Genomic DNA, 17,276 nt, shown 5'->3' on the forward strand with positions numbered 1-17,276 from the left:
AACCGATTTTCCTGTCACTGTCGCCTTGTCTTCGTTTCTTCTAGAAACACTTTTAGTCATTTAATAGCAAGACTAAAATTGTTCTACGAGTCAGTCTATGTTTTTCTGGTCAATTTTAAGGCTTTTTATCCGCTATCTGTTGTGCCACTGCTGCAGCTGGTGACGTGAGTTAGAAGAGTAACTTTTAACACTATTTATTCACATAAATACATCGTTAATATTTCCCAGACGAAGAAATTAATTCGACACAAAAAGCTGTCATAAGAGCTGTCAGAATTACCGGCAGTATAAGGGCACTGTGACGCTGCGATATCATTATATGTAATTAGTAATTTTCTCTAAATCATCACTATGCCTGTTGTATCAACAGTGTAATCCCGGGAAAAAGCTGTAAAGAATGCAACAGACTTTCAGAATTCCAAATTCCTCCAAATATGTATCTGCATATCAGCTGGCATAGCAACAACCAGGCACATTCCATAAATTAAGATAAACAGACACATATACATACACATACATAGGTACACAATAAAATACTGATTGACTTGTTGAAGACAAAACACTTGTAAAATCACCGAGGATGAAACAAAAACGTTTCGGGTTGAACCCTTCGTCTGCACTAAAACTCGCCGTAGTAACGTGGAAATACAAGAACTAGAAACAACCAATCAAATGAGAGAAAGATCAAATAACATACGTATAGGTAGATAGATAGATAGATAGATAGATAGATAGATAGATAGATAGATAGATAGATAGATAGATAAATGGATAGAAGACAGACAGACAGACAGACAGACAGACAGACAGGCAGGCAGACGTACAGACGGACGGACGGACGGACGCACACACACGCACATACATACATACATACATACATACATACATACATAGCATGATTTATCACCCCGACGCGTATCCTTATGAGTTGGTTCCCGTGCTTACATTTCTGCATTTTGTAATGTAGCCCTTCTCTCAAGCTTCCTTGATTCGACACCTGTTGTTTTTGTGTCTATCTGTCCCTCTAGCTCTGTCGGCGTGAACTGACTGCTATCTGATGTCCCGGCACAGGCGACCCATTAAGTATTACTGAGTTTTTCACAGTTTTCTCTATCATTTTCTCTTCTTTCTTCATGCTCTGAATGATCGGAATAAATAAAATAAATGGTTTATATAACCTAACCTAGCCTCTGTGACTCTTTATTTATTTTACACTCCATTACAAGGACGTATATCTCTCATACACACATGTTGTGATTAATTAGTCAACACAACTAATTATGCTAATCCGTGGACTTATCAGGGATTTTACGGGTTAGTCAACATCGCGAAAGATAGGAATGGTTGCTAAAACGGGAAGGTAAGAAGCTCTCATGAAATGTGTCCAAAAATTACCAAATTGCGGCCGGTCATGACCATTTATCCAAAATCTACTGCAGCCAATGTATTTCGATGGCCGAGGAAAGCCAGCTACTCTAATTTCAAGCGTGTATATGGTCGCGAACAGTGCAAACCCTACCAGTGCCTTGCCTGCAGCTCATGGCATGAGGACGTCCGTAAAGCAGGAAGTCGGAAGTTGAAACCTTTGACCTTTACGTTGTTTAGATGTGGGCAAACTTGTAAACATATTTCCCAGGGACAAGTCTGATTTTGACTAGGGTCAAAGTTCGTGTGGTTAAGCGTGGTTCTCTCAATCGGGTGGTGTTGCTAAGGTTTTGTCTGCCCACCGTCCGTGGGTGGAGGGACGGTGGTCTGCCTTTCAGTGAAGCTGTGCGTTCTCGATAATTTTGCTGCATTTTATTTCTCACAAACATTGGAAATTCGTTTAAGATTTAAGAAACATTAATTTTTATATGAGGAATATTCTAGCTCGTATCCTCGAATTAAATCAGCCGATTTTCTTTGATACAGTTTTTTATATGGTTTGGAGAACTCTTTGGGCGGCGTCAGATAACAAGTGGAATGAGACAACAACATTTCGTTCATGTAAGGAAATCATATAGGCCTAGCAAGTTCTTCTTGCGCTGTTGCAAACTCTACGAAATATTATGATATCAAAGATGTTTTCCATTATAGTTTACAAGGTTTCTTGTCTAAATTCGAGGAAATCATCAAGAATATCTAAAAAATACTACACGTAATTATGACTACATTTTGTATGTGTAGAGGTGTTGTTTACCGTTCCTAACGTATGTTCTACACGTACGCGACGTATGGTTATCACTGATCAGCTGAATTACGTGTAACTAAACTTCTCCATAACGATATGTTACCGGCAGACATGGAGATGATAGCGAGTAAATAGAAATGACGGTGACTGGTTTACAAAATTAATAGTGCTGGTAAAAATTCTCACAGGCTTCTTAAAGTAGTGGCCGACATCATCGGTGATGTCAGTTTGTGTTTCTATGTTGCGAGGTCACCGCTCAGGTGACTTTAGTGACGGGCTGCACTGAGCCTCGTCAATTGCTTGTACGCCAGAAAAAGAACGGTCTGCGAGTAGTCATGTCGGAAAAAGCTGGAAAAACGGCGATAGTTTGGTGATTTTTGAGCGGATTTCTGGTAGTGGTAGGCCCCTGATAACCATGTTGTCGACGAGTGTTGGCAATTTGGGTGGAAAATTTTCGAAATATCGACAAAGTTGCGACAAGCGTGCTGTCGGGCAGCATGGACGTTCCCATGGCTGTGGTGGTGACGTTAAAATCAAAACCAGCCGTAAAAGGCAGAAATCCCGTCCGAAAACACCACAGCTATGGACCCAAAGCTAGCCTAACAGTACAAACGAAGTTTTATAGCCCGTGCGCCGCTTCTTTCGGAAATTTTGTGCACTAACAGCATAAGGCGTGATTCAAGTTGAAAATCGATGAATTCCTTAGAATAGTAGCGACCATGGAGCTAGAAAACTAGCTCCATGTAGCGACGAACTCTCTTTTATTATGCAAAAAAGTAACCGGCGAGATTAACTCTTTGACGCCGCAGAGTCATTCTAGTCATGAGCTTGGTTGCTACCGTATGTCAGAAAACAACTGACTTTGGCGGCAAAGGCCTGTTGCTGGTACGTACTTTGAGACAAAAAACAACGATATGTCACCAGCAGACATGGAGATAATAGCGAGAGCAGAGAAATGACGGTGACTGGTTCAAAAAATTCACAGTGCTGGCCAAAATTGTGTGCTGCTGCTAATGTGTCACCATTGTGCCTTGAATCACGACGCGGTTTGTAAATTATACTTGGTATATACACTCCCAGAAAACGACGACGTGAAACATACATCTATATAATTTTGTTGAAAAACTCATGAAACGGCCACTCCGGCAACCTTTTTCTGCTTGGTCTGTCGATACTTTCTGGGTGGCATTTGTTACATGGAGCAGGACCATGTCTGCTTAGTTATGTGAGAATTTGGCGCTTGGCAACGAAAAGCATGCGCGTTTCCAGCGTTCCTTTCGATCTAACTTCCCGTTTATTTTTGAATAATGAGCAGTGTTTGTTTGCGCATATCATGAATATATAAGCGTCCACTAGGTTTACGGACGTCCTCGAGACACATTTCCCAAGATCTTCATACCTTCCCCTTTTTCATTAACATCACTATCTTTCCGATGTTGACTAACCTCTGATAAGTCCACGGATTAGCATAATTAGTTGTGTTGACGAATTAATCACAACATGTGTGTATGAGAGATATACGTCCCTGTAATGGAGTGTAAATGAAATAAAGAGTCACAGAGGCTAGGTTAGGTTATATAACCATTTATTTATTTACTCCGATCATTCAGAGCATGAAGAAAGAAGAGAAAATGATAGAGAAAACTGTGAAAAACTCAGTAATACTTAATGGGTCGCCTGTGGTCCCGGCTGCCTTTTGTACTGTAATGCTGACTCATTGTCACTTTTCCAGTGTTTACCTCACATGGGACTACACAGAGTCCTTTGAGTATCGTATAAAACATTAACTGATTTGTGCTATTACGGTAAAGCGAAAGAGAATTTCCAATATTCGGAGGGCAGCTAACCACAAACCCAGTATACTGATATGACAATTAAATGTAAAGTTCAGTGTAGCTGAGGGGGAAAACGCAATTATGAACACTTATAAAGCGGTTCACATCGATCTTGCGCTGAGTCGTAAAGCCCTGATGTCGGCGACATCAAAGGCGGATTATCACTGGGTTTACACGCAGGCGTTCCCCTCGCGTCTGCTAATATTCCCACAAATCTATCATTTCGATATTGTATCTCCATTAATCATGACCAATATTTTCTGAATTAACAAAGGTCTATTTCTTGGCTTGGAGGATTTCTGTTCGAGCTTATACTCCGTTACTGTTTCCATGTCTGGAAACATTTTGATAAGGTTCATGTGTGCATATTGTGTGTGGTGAAATAGAACAATAGTCTCAATTACGTTTGTGATGTTGGCGGGATTTTAAAAAATATTTCATCTCGTAATTTATGCGCGCGACATCAAAGAGACCTGTTCCGTTGCTATTTTACTGGCTTCTGAGAAAATCTTGTTTTCACAGTTTGTGTTGGCCTACTCGTCTGTACGGATTCAATTAAATTGTGCCGAAATACCTTTACCTGAGATCTTTTTGTTCTTTTACCGAGAAGTACAAGCACAAAGCAACCAGGAAGTCGAAACAGGTGTTAACAACACAGCATGAAATGCAGGACGGCATACCAGCACCAAGTCCGGATGCACCAACCTTGAACGAATCAGAATTTCATGCAATGAATTACTAAATGAAATACGTTACAATTTTCCCGGGAAGCGCTGACGATGGCAAAGGACCTTTGAATATATATTTTGATATCGCGTTGCCATGGTGCAATGACACGGACGAAGCACACGGTGTTGTTGTTTTCATTTCAAATATAGTATCAGATGGGTTGTGAAATCATGATCATTGGAAGTTATAGCGTGCGATTATTACGGGCCGCGCAGTCAAACCACAATTTATATTGATACAAACATCAAAGGGAATGGTCCGTAAGGCAGAAAGGTTGCACCGCCACGCAATTACCGTCGCGTTTCCTGTCACAGGAAGGTACCGGTTGCACAAACCTCCAGAACAATACGTCGACGTAGTGAAACGAGCACAGGTGCACGGGACAACGAAAGCATCGTCAGCATGAGAGGCGGAAACAGACAAACAATATGCCGTGCCATCGTAAGGTATCAAGTAAGGGCATCAAGTCCCGGCACGCATACAAGTATCAGAAAAATGACTATGAAATAATGAAGAGGGTTTTCTGGCTGTAATTTTTATTACGGCGACATAAACGGGAGAGTTATCGCAATAACACACCCATTGCCCTGGCCATAATCAGTTTATGTACGGATGTATCCAGGGTGGTTATGATATTAGTGTTCGCTCGTTATTCAGACAGCCTGTTTTTCATCGTATAAAATATTTCTTTTGACGCTTCATAATGCACAGTCGGTCTTCTGAGCAAATAATGTCGCTTATTATAATGCACCGGGCATTGGTTTTTCATTATGAAAAGTCACAATAAATTTTACAGTCTGAAGTTTTGCAAAGTCCAAAATCGAGACAGAGTTTGCTTTATAGATGCTGAGATTTACAAGTGTCCGCTGTCGAAAGATATGCCAGCAAAACTTGAACATGAACTAATAGAACTATAAACAACGAACTTGATGAGAAATTCAGACGTCTTATTCTCTTTCGCGATTTAACACGAACTGTCAACTCTAAAATGTCACTCCGGAAGGATAGTCCCATAGAAAGGTGTATAGGTGTGTTTAGTCCGAATGGGTCACGTTTTCAAGCAAAATCACGTAATTCCTCCAACATGGGTCAACTTTTCATTAACCTGACCCCTCCCCCCCCATCCGAGCATGAGTAGGTAACACAGGGAATGTCCCTGTTTTATAGAAAACTTTCACATGAGACAAAACTACAGTAAGGAAAGTATTGGGAAAATATGTCAAGAAAATGCCTTTAGTATTGGGTCAATTTTGGGAGTGTACATATTGATGTTTTTGACTTTGGCGGCAAATCCTCCCCATGAAAATATTGAGAGTTCCCCTGCCCCCTCCACGCCACCACCGTGACTGACAAGTCAGCAAGTAGCTCCCCTCCCAACCCCACCGTGTACAATCAAACTCATTAGCAAAATTCAGTCTAAAAATATTCACAGTTCATGGTGAAGTTTGGATATGTATGTGTGTCTGTGTGTATTTTCGCCTTCAGAAACAGGTCGGTCGGGATTTTTTTCTTATTTCGTTTACTTTTATTTGGGTGCGACCCATCAAACAAAATTATTTTCATATATAAAATGCGGAAAGCTTAGGGTCAGCAGGTTTTAAGTAGGGTGTTTGAGTTCTGGAAAAACACGCATATTGTTCTGTTTGGTCTTATCAAAATCGCACTAAACGTGCTTTAATAGGGGCCAAAGAAAGTCTCGCTAAATCGAAGCGTAGCATGCTCAATATACTGCGTTAACTCTTCGGATATTGGTCTTCATAAATCATATAATTGAGTCAATTGAACGTTTTCAATCGGAGTTTGAAGAGTGATTTTATTACATCGGTAAATTAAATATTTGGTGCGGATGCAATAAAGAAATCCTCGATTCGAAAGAATTTAGTGTTATTGGCAAATCTATTGTCGGATAATCAGTAGTTTGTGCTGTGCCACACTTTACATAAACGGTGATCCGATTACGTCCCATTAACAGTTCCGTTGATGAAGTGTGCGGTTATAGAGTTATAGTGAAAAAAAAGCGCAGGTTTCAAACATACGTCATGGTGTGAAGTCACTGCTTTCTCCTACGAACCAACTGCAGGTACATCGAGAATATCATATCGTGAGGAAATGCCTGAAGGCGGCGTGTCATTTCTAAAATGTGACAAATTGCGACCGTGAGTGAATAAGTTAGAGTTTAACAAATATTTTATGGCGGTTACTTAAGATCAAATGTGTATGCGCGTTGCGCCCTACTTTGGACGGCAAAAATACAAACACTGGTTGAACGTTTAAAAACTCCGACACAAGCGTATCTGCAACTTTACTATGAGCAATGTAAATAGAATTTCTCTGGAGAGTAGAGCTCTTGAAAACGAGGGCCGCCTTGTACACAAAGTACAACCCGCCTTTCAGTCAAAGTTGTGAAGGGAAGGGCAACTGTAAGTCGATACGCTGACATTGAGTGCAATGTTCACCAGGAACGCATATGTGGTGTATTTACCATTCAAACCCTCGATTTCTGGTGGATTTAAATATAGACAGTATTAATTCGGGTATATGGCCGATATTTTTTTTTTATTCATCCCCTTTCACATAAGGCGCTTATCCCAGGCGAGTTTGCGCGGATACACGTCGGATTCATTCTTTTATTGGAAATACACTGTGCCTTGCCTCTTAAATACCACTGTAACGCTTGTCATGCTGGTTTTTTCTCTCGTGTATTCGTGTTTAATAAAACCGATTGTTGACCTGCACGCGAGATAAGGTCATCCCCTGTAGGTGTAATCCGCTCGCAATACTTTAGACCTGTCTACTTTTGAATGGCTCGTGAAGAACAGCTGTGATGGCGGTGTTTTCCATTTGAAGATGCACGGGGGAGAAGAACATGGAATATCTGTACCCCACAATCATTCTAACTTATTCTGCCATCTGCAAGCTCGCCCCGAGGTAATTCTCTGCGGAATTGCCGCTAGTTCACAGTCAATGTTTTACGCGAACGCAATGAGAAACTGCATTTAATTACCTTTAATTGCCAGTTTAATACGTTTTTCGTGCAAGTGGGGCTTTAGAAGTGCACAATATAACTCTCACTCAATCGATGAAAAAAATCCCCGAGGGGAACAAGTCTAAACTTTGAAGCGCACTTAACAATTTGCCGACAAAGTCAAACGGCACCTCTCTTTGCACCTGTCCGCCTGGCAGAAAGTCGCGCGGTCAGACCCGCCTCTTTACAGGTAAACCTTGAAAATAAGACGTTTATATCGAAAGGAAAATAAAAACCCGCATTGCAGGTCATGAGAATCGGTACTTTTCCTGATTACAAATTTGATACGCTTTTAGATATGCTTTTAGAGGGATTGTAAAGGGAGAGCAGTGAATATCGATCGATTTTCAAGGTGTACGCAATCTGTCAGACCTCATATTGTGAAATATGCTACCTATGTCCCCGTCACCATTACCAGGTCTAGACTGTAAAGCAAATCTGAGACGCATCAAAGCGCGTTGTTAACAAGAAAACCCTGCAACCCAACAAACAAACAAAAAAACCGTAGCGATGTGATCGCGCACTTTGCACACTGTCGGAGATCTGTCGCTAGTAAAAAAAACCCCACAAACATGTTATGGTTGATATGTCAGGCTGAACGCGTGTCAATGATTGGATTGGGTAAACGAGTCCTTTTGATGTGATGCGCCTAACAGGTATCGTATGGAGATCAAACTGTCGGCACGGCTTCTTGTTTTTGACAGCTCCACCCACCGTACATCCTCATACCAGGGCAGCCGAACCGCTCAGATTTACGCTTGCCAGTCAATTCTACGCATGTAACTCCCGCGATCTTTGATTTTTCGACGAATTATAAAAAAAAGAAATACACTGATAATTTTTTTTACAAAAAATTCCAATAGTTTTCAAGCGATACGCCTTCATGTTTGGTAGCTAACATATGCAGCTATGCAGACCCAGCAGAAGGTAAAACAAAGCCGATATTTGCTGACACAGTTTTTCAGTCTTTGTTAAAACCGCCGTCGGCACACTCTTATGCGAAGATATGCAAATAATACATATATACCCGATGACGTATCTCATTCTTAACCGAAGATCAATCATAATTGGGGGAGGTTAAAATGATGGAATAGACGGGGTCTCTTCATCGTAATTTAAACTGAGGCTGGCGGACCATGTCTATAAATACGACAGGTAACCCCAGGGCTCCACCAGAAACAATGGACTTCGATAATTGCCCTCGCGCAGACGCCGCTGTCATTGCTCACACGATTGGCACCAGACTGCGAATAATTGGTGATTTGCTCGAAGTCAGATACCGCACCAACTCAGTTATTTATATGGTTTACTACTGCAAGTTCTTCCTAGAGGACTGTCTCGCCAGGTTCCTGCAGGTCGACCGCAAGTGCAGCCCGTTCAACCCAAACCACAACGAGGCCTCAAAGATAGAAGACACGCGACGCAGGAAAGGGTGACGAAATATAGCGAAGTCAAGTTGGCACTCATTTTCATAACCAAGCACTTTCAAAGTACCACTGATGCATGATATTTACCCTGTAAATGACTACTGTTTGATCTGCGAGGACTAAGACTTGTATGCGACAGTTTATGAACTACACTACTCGTCGTGCTACATGACGTCACGCGGCAATTTTCACGGTAAGCTCTACTTCATCAATGTACACTTGCAATTCGAGTAAGACAGAAGTCATGCTTTAGTTTATCACTGGAAGGGAGATGGCTTTGAAATGAAGAAACAATATTTTTCTGAAGAAAAAAAAACAGCGAACACTTTTTGGGGGTTCTATTAGATTTTTTAGGTTTGATCATAATTACATTGTCGAAGAGTAACTGATAGTAAGCTGCAAGCACGCATGGGTCTTCACTTTGTTTCTGTACTGAGCTTATCATAACAGTGTCTTCACTTTGTTTCTGTACTGAGCTAATCATAACAGTGTCTTCACTTTGTTTCTGTACTGAGCTAATCATAACAGGGTCTTCACTTTGTTTCTGTACTGAGCTTATCATAATAGTGAATCGTCTAGCCTGAGCGCCAGGCTTCATGTCTTTTTTTTCCTTAATGACATCCTCATAATTATGGTGTTCCTAAACAAACAGCTAACACCACAACATTATTAAACGACCACCGTGTCACCAAAAGTGACAAACTCTATGTGTTTGGAGATACCTTTCATTCGTACCTTTAAATGCCAAAAGTAAGTACTCCAAGATCAGTGACTGAAATACTGTTGCAGTAATGGTCACTTATTGAATCATTTAGGTAAAAAGATAATAAAAGACAAATCCGCATCATAGATCTTTTTCTGCCGAATGTGATAATTCTCTTTTTACCTTGGCCTCAACTACCACAAATACGGTATTGAATTGACTGTGAGGGCGGTGTACAGTGTTGAAGCGTATACCTGGACCAGGGGTAGGTTGTTTGTAAATATTGCTATTACAGACGAGACAAACAAGCGCCATTCGATTCGTTGAAATTTCCATTGAAATATGTCACTGCCATTCGTCGGATCACAGTTTGAATCGATCAAATTGCCATCGAACTTTGTTGTCAACTAAAAAACACATCATTGGGGCATACCGTAGCTTCTTTATGCGCATTAGACTTAACAATCATTATGGCGATAACGTTGAAACATGCAAACTTACTGAAAGCCTGCAAGTGATTTAGAACTATCGATCGATGAGTGATGTATATTTTGTCGGATTATTTGGGCCAACTGACTTTGACTTCGACCGTTTGAAGCCGACAAGAACATTGTATCTTGCTGTCTACCCTATCGTTTCTATGATGGGTGTAGACACAGGTGCGTGGAGTTGCCTTGTAGTATACACAGAGAGAAGGGGTATATGTATACTACACGGCAACTCCACGCACCTGTGGGTATAGAATTAGCCAGCAAATACTGTCGTTTTTGTGATCGTCCATGACAATTGAATACAAGTATTCTGCGTATTAAGCTCCAAGTCAGTGAGGTCGATATCGTATTTCCGATTTGTTTTCAGTAATGTCACCCTGCGCGGCGTATTACTTTGATTTCAATTCGTACTGAGTGTTATCGCCCTCTACTTCGTATTCACATTCTTTTCGCAAACACACGATGCATTTGGAACGACTGACTGACATCGAGCGAGACATTCAAAGTACTTTTCAAAAAAACCCAGAAAAATTTAACAATGCCAGTTATAAGTAGACAAGCCCTTGTGGAACCTAGAGCTGTACATAATTAATTTCGTGTCTCGAGATATTCTAAGATCATTCACTACAGTTAGACTGTATATTATATAAATATATATAAATATATGTGTGTGTGTGTGTGTGTGTGTGTGTGTGTGTGTGTGTGTGATGTGTGTGTGTGTGTGTGTGTGTGTGTGTGTGTGTGTAATCAAAACACATACATCACATGCATTTCAAAGCATTCAAATCTGAACACACACCATTGAGACAGCATTCTGAAAACTACCAAAAAATATTGATCGCTTTTCATGAAACTTTGATTGGATGTGATATGACTCAAACAATAACAGTCGGCTTTGTTTGAAAAGAAAGGATCCTCACACGCAAATAATGCTAAACTCTTGCCAAGCCATGGCAAGTTTAACGTTCCATGGAGAAAAACCATCATTGAACATTGCTCTGTAATCAAAATCAAAGGGCTCTTGAGAAGGGTTATCTGTATCGAATCTGTCGACCATTAGTCGACCTGAATTTTTATATTTATGTGCGGTAAGGATCACCATAAAATCCACCCGTGACACATTTTATATATTGCTTTTAATCTTGCGCGTTGTCATTGAACGATACTCTGTTTACGCTCTGCATCTGACGGGTCTTTAGCGTTATAAATCCTTAAGTGTAGTTTTTACTGAAAAGAAGTCAACAGTTCAAGAAAAACCTGAGCATGAAGAGCGTGAAAAGTATCCTCTCTGCTGGTTGATATCACTGGGACCGGACTATTGAATAGGTTGCTTGGTGCTAAGTGATTGGTACTTATACGGAGAAAAAAAATCTTTAAACTAGGATGGCTTTCACAGTTAGAAGTAACACGCATTTAGTTTTGAAAGGTAGAAGTTCAGTAGAAATTGGCTCCACAGGAATCACAAACTGAACCTATACATTTGTTAGTTTCAAAAACAATATAACATGCCATCACATGTTAAGAAATGCCGTATGATAAAGACAGAAATGCAGATACAGACAGATATGCAGACATAAACGCACCACATAGGTTTTGCCTTCTGATTGACATTCCAGCCGATTTTATTTTGTTAAGTATCAATTTACAAAAAAGTAGACAAACAAGGTAATGTTTTATTATTACTGATTGGACACATTATTTCGACGCTATAAATATTTCGGTACGTATCATCGTCCACTGGTCACCACTTATTAAAAAAGGAAAGTGCTTTTATTACCAATATAAATTGTTATAACCATTAAATCTTATCAAAAGCAAATCATCTATCAATCGTATCGTCAGTCGCTTGCAAGTCGGACGACATCAAACGCTCAATGTAGTAAGCTACACGAGATCTTTCTAGGCTAGCAATTTCCTCGTTTTTTAAGTACACCATAACAATGCATAAACCTCTCATTAGATTGACCTAATGTTGATTTCGAGTCGAACTTGGGAATTCCAAGGGCTCGCCAGTTTTACAATCCGAAGTCACCAGCTCATCAAGTCGCCTTTGTTGTTCAAGCGACAGTTTACGATGCAGATTAGTAAAATGAATGAATCATCGGTTGGCGAGGATAGCCTGCAATGGAGCTCCCTTGGCCTTCATGGGGAATATACACACATAATGATATCGCACTTGCAATATGAGCTAATCAATTCGAATGACTTCAATACGTTTGAGATTCATAAACAACGATGACAACGAAACTGAACAATAACAATCATGCCGTGGTAAAGTCGAGCATAAATCAGAGAGAGAGAGAGAGAGAGAGAGAGAGAGAGAGAGAGAGAGAGAGAGAGAGAGAGAGAGAGAGAGAGAGAGAGCATAAAATGAAGTTTACCTCTGATCGATATTCGAAAAATCAAAATAACATCAAATGAGTATATAGCACATAGTCAGAATAATAAGCCAACAATCGTACTGAGAAGACAAAAGATGGGTTGTAATTCACCGACTAGACTCTAGAGTGAAAGTACGAAAAAATGCGAGTTAACATTTAACAGGCATGCTCAAGTTCCGAAAAAAATCCGAAAACATTGCATAAAGTTTGAAAAAACGAAAAGAAAGAATATAAAAGCTACTAAGTAATAATGATGAACCACGTGATAGAGGTAGGGCCATATTTGGCCCCTGGATCTGCCAGCAGTAATAATATAATGAACGATTACCATTTGCAAAAATCTTAAAGACTTCAACAAACACAAAGTGCCGACAACATTACGCACACATGACAGACTGAAATTGAAAACATATTACTGGCAGTGTCACTTCGGAAATGCATCATTTTCCAAGTCATAATAACCCGATCCTGTGTGCAACTGTCACGTGACATCAGCCCAAAGTTGCAGATCCAAATGTGGCTTTATTCACATGATTAATTTTGCCTTCAACTGTTATGGATTGGCTTCAATCATACTTATACTGATCGGTCTTACGGGATTAACAGAAAGGTTATTGCAAATCAACGGCAGGTGTGCGCAATGTGACAACGGAAAATGAAAATGGAGTATCCTTTTTATTAAACCGGCATACGTATCGATCTCGGGATTTATCAGAAATCACCAGCACTGTTTCAAAAAGAGATCTTAAAAGCGTCGGTTCATGGTTTCTGTCTCCCCTTACGGTCGAAGAGTCGATAAACTGGTCCAAATGAATCACGGTTACGAAAATGTGTTACTCGAGGAAATATTTAAACTACTGATTTCATTATCTTTTCTATAAAATAGGAAGTTTATACCGTGCTTGGTTTTTGATGAGAGGCAAAATATTTAAAAATACACAACATGGTCATAGTTAAAACCAGTAGGAAAGACAAACATTTTATGGCGAGAGCTTGATTTTCTTTACGTGTTTCGAAATATGCTGAAACCTGCTGTGTAAACCAACGAAAATTGCAAAAGTTTTGGAGTCCTGGAAACCCGTATCAGGGCCGGCGAGCGCCTCGTTCTGCCTATAATAGGTCCATTAGCTGTAACTTTCGACGAATTTTCTTCTGCCTGTTGTTCCTGTTGTTCTCATAGAAATGTATAAATGTATATTGTTTAGCTTGTCAATATGGCTGATAATAGTATGCACAACAATTATTCGTACGCTGCGCACTACGCTGGCAAAGGTGATATTTTGTATGTCAACATACTTTAATCAGACGAATATTAAATACAAAGTATTTAATGCAATAAAATGATATAAATATTGTCAAAAGTTGCGCCTTTCTTCCTTTTAATTTAATTTTGATAATTTCTCTGAGCAAGTCCTGCAATGTTCGAGAAACATGAGTAATAAATACATTCCTTTATAGTTTGTCTAATTTCTAAATCGTCTCAGAACCCACTCCTTCCATGTACAGAATTTTACACTGCCACAGAATTTTCGATGAAATGAAATGTTCAACAAAAATATATCCATGTTTACGTAATGCGTTTTGCAAAAGAGTTATTGACTTTTGTACACGGCACTAATATCTGCTCGTAACGTCGCCTAGCTCCCAATTTCACGCTCGTTATGTGCGCGCTCAAACTTTTTATAGCTCTATCTGTATTGCCACAGTCCCTCTGAGGGACTGTGGTATTGCTAATACATCTGATACAACGATCTGGTTAATATATGATGTAATGAATTCCGCCTTGGCCAAGATGTCAGACAAAGCAATGGGAACAGTAAGAAGGTTATCAGATGTGAAAACTATCAGTTATACATAGATTCGACGATGAGTTTAATTTTGTGTAAGCTGTACGAGAGATAAATTAGCGCGTAAATCACAGCAATCTGATAAAACTTGTAACATTACAGTGGGGAACTGAGCTCTTTGAACAGAGCATGCTTAGCCACTATTACACACAAAATTTCTGAGATTAAAACATTTATTTGATGGAATATTTTAACCTTCCGGTATTGTCAAATTTGTCAAACATAGTAGCATCTAAGTTGTATGTATCTTGTACTTTTGAAAAAAAAAGAAATTTTTAGGTAGGTCACTTTGCTCAGTTTTTTCATTATTTGGCAAAATGTAGCCAGGAATTAACAATTTGCATACTGTCTCATGAGTGTCATGTTGTGTGCTCTTCAGCTGGTGACATTGACCTAGCCAGTTGGATAAACTCAACTCGGCTTTGTAGATTGATAAATCCAACAAGTACAGATGCATTTAAAATGGATCAATTTAAGAATTTGCCCGAGGTATATGGTTCTACAACCTGCCGATCAGAGGTAGTATCGAACCTCTGAGTGCAGAACTACACAATACATGTTTATTTTACTCTACGTGCATTCCTAATAACTATGCGGCTATATGATAATTTGGGAGGGGGGACTTGAAAAGATTTGATCTATCATCATATAGACGGGGAGGCTTGAAATTTTTTTAACACAGCCTTACCGCCTGGGAACCAAGTACTGTTTTTCAAAAATATGAAAGGTACTTTTCCTTCCTCTAGGTTTCAACTAAACATGAGAAATGACATTCTTTTATTTCTTTTTCCTGTTGAACACGATAGATACAATCGCAACCTCCGTTGTAAAAGGTGAAAGATCACAAGCGACTGCAGTACGTACACATACTGTCGGATAACCTAAGTTTGAAGTTGTAAAATTTGAAGCTGTACAGCTCTGCATGGCAGGCCAGCCCTGCCATGCAACACTCGTAATGTGCGAATACTATGAAGATGTTAATGAAAAGCTGCATCAAAACACGATTCTCATAAAAAAATGAGATCATGGCAATATTAGAGACAACAAAATTGTACAACCATAGCGAATTATAATTACCAGGCACTGTCACACATACAGGGTAAATGAGCAGCATTCAAAACATACGAGGTTGGTCAAGTCGCGTAATACAATTTTTACGACTTTACGTACACTCAGTGTGAGATTTCGGAAAGGGTAGTGAATTTCGCCCAAAGCCGTTCATAAATTTGACGAGCAGGACTAAACACAGGCTCTTGGCACATTGCTGGGATAATAATCGTATTTAATATGTAGAATATCTATATACGACTTGATTATTCAATAAAAGAATCACTGTACGTGATATTAGTGTACGCCTATAGGCCTACATGTTGACTGGCATTATACACGAATGGCTATGGCTCGGGCCCGGCGAACGCACTGCATAAACATCAATGTGTAGAATGTCTACAAGACTTGATTATTTAATAAAGAATAACGGTACGTGATATTACTGTACATGTGAGCCAGCTTAACCAAGCGGCTGTAGAGCTCTGCAGGGCTTGGGCCCGGCTTGGGCCAGTTGTCCACCGCTGCACAGACAAGATGAAAAGGCTGGAAAAGCTTTTCACCGCCCGATTTCATAAATCAGCGAAATTCACGAACTCTGAGCGTTTCCGGTGATAAAAACTGGTCAACGGTCAGATGGTTGCATAAACAATCGATCGACTGACCTCTTTTGCCTAAAATCATACCTTACCCTATGCTACTGGTGAGAAATCGTCCTGAAATCGGCTGGGCACACCAACCCAGCGCCGGCCATTTTGAATCAGCTGCATGCAATGTACGCGTCCAATGAGAGAAGAGTAATTGAAAGACAATACGTCATCTGCCAAGGGTTGTATGCAGACGCGTACATTGCATGCAGCTGATTCAAAATGGCCGGCGCTGGGTTGGTGTGCCCAGCCGATTTCAGGACGATTTCTCACCAGTAGCATAGGGTAAGGTATGATTTTAGGCAAAAGAGGTCAGTCGATCGATTGTTTATGCAACCATCTGACCGTTGACCAGTTTTTATCACCGGAAACGCTCAGAGTTCGTGAATTTCGCTGATTTATGAAATCGGGCGGTGAAAAGCTTTCCAGCCTTTTCATCTTGTCTGTGCAGCGGTGGACAACTGGCCCAAGCCGGGCCCAAGCCCTGCAGAGCTCTACAGCCGCTTGGTTAAGCTGGCTCACATGTACAGTAATATCACGTACCGTTATTCTTTATTAAATAATCAAGTCTTGTAGACATTCTACACATTGATGTTTATGCAGTGCGTTCGCCGGGCCCGAGCCATAGCCATTCGTGTATAATGCCAGTCAACATGTAGGCCTATAGGCGTACACTAATATCACGTACAGTGATTCTTTTATTGAATAATCAAGTCGTATATAGATATTCTACATATTAAATACGATTATTATCCCAGCAATGTGCCAAGAGCCTGTGGACGAAATCTTATTACTATACCTTTCGAAACTTGATTGTATTCATCCTCAAAGTGCTAACAGGACGGAAGTGGTATTTAGGGGGTCAAAGTTGCCAAATTGTTGACCCCATGTTGAGTGCGTAGTAATCGGACTGCTATCGCAGTAATCGGACGTCGTATTTGGAATGTGATTATAGGGGCTAAATATTGATATTT

The 17,276-nt window shown here is 40.2% G+C and overlaps 1 protein-coding gene across 2 annotated transcripts in view; it reads left to right on the forward strand.

Moving 5' to 3' along the window:
- Nucleotides 1-9,323: 9,323 nt before the first annotated feature.
- The window catches only part of LOC139135635 (protein DENND6A-like), a 35,346-nt gene continuing 27,393 nt past the window's right edge, over nucleotides 9,324-17,276 (forward strand). Inside the window, exon 1 of one of the 2 annotated variants that reach the window (XM_070703132.1) lies at nucleotides 9,324-9,379. The gene's annotated coding sequence lies outside the window, so the exon portion shown is untranslated. Of the gene's footprint in view, nucleotides 9,380-16,541; nucleotides 16,588-17,276 lie in introns of those variants that run through there. The other variant, XM_070703131.1, reaches the window with a different exon arrangement.

Source organism: Ptychodera flava, chromosome 6 (genome assembly GCF_041260155.1).
Source record: "Ptychodera flava strain L36383 chromosome 6, AS_Pfla_20210202, whole genome shotgun sequence".
NCBI lineage: Eukaryota > Metazoa > Hemichordata > Enteropneusta > Ptychoderidae > Ptychodera > Ptychodera flava.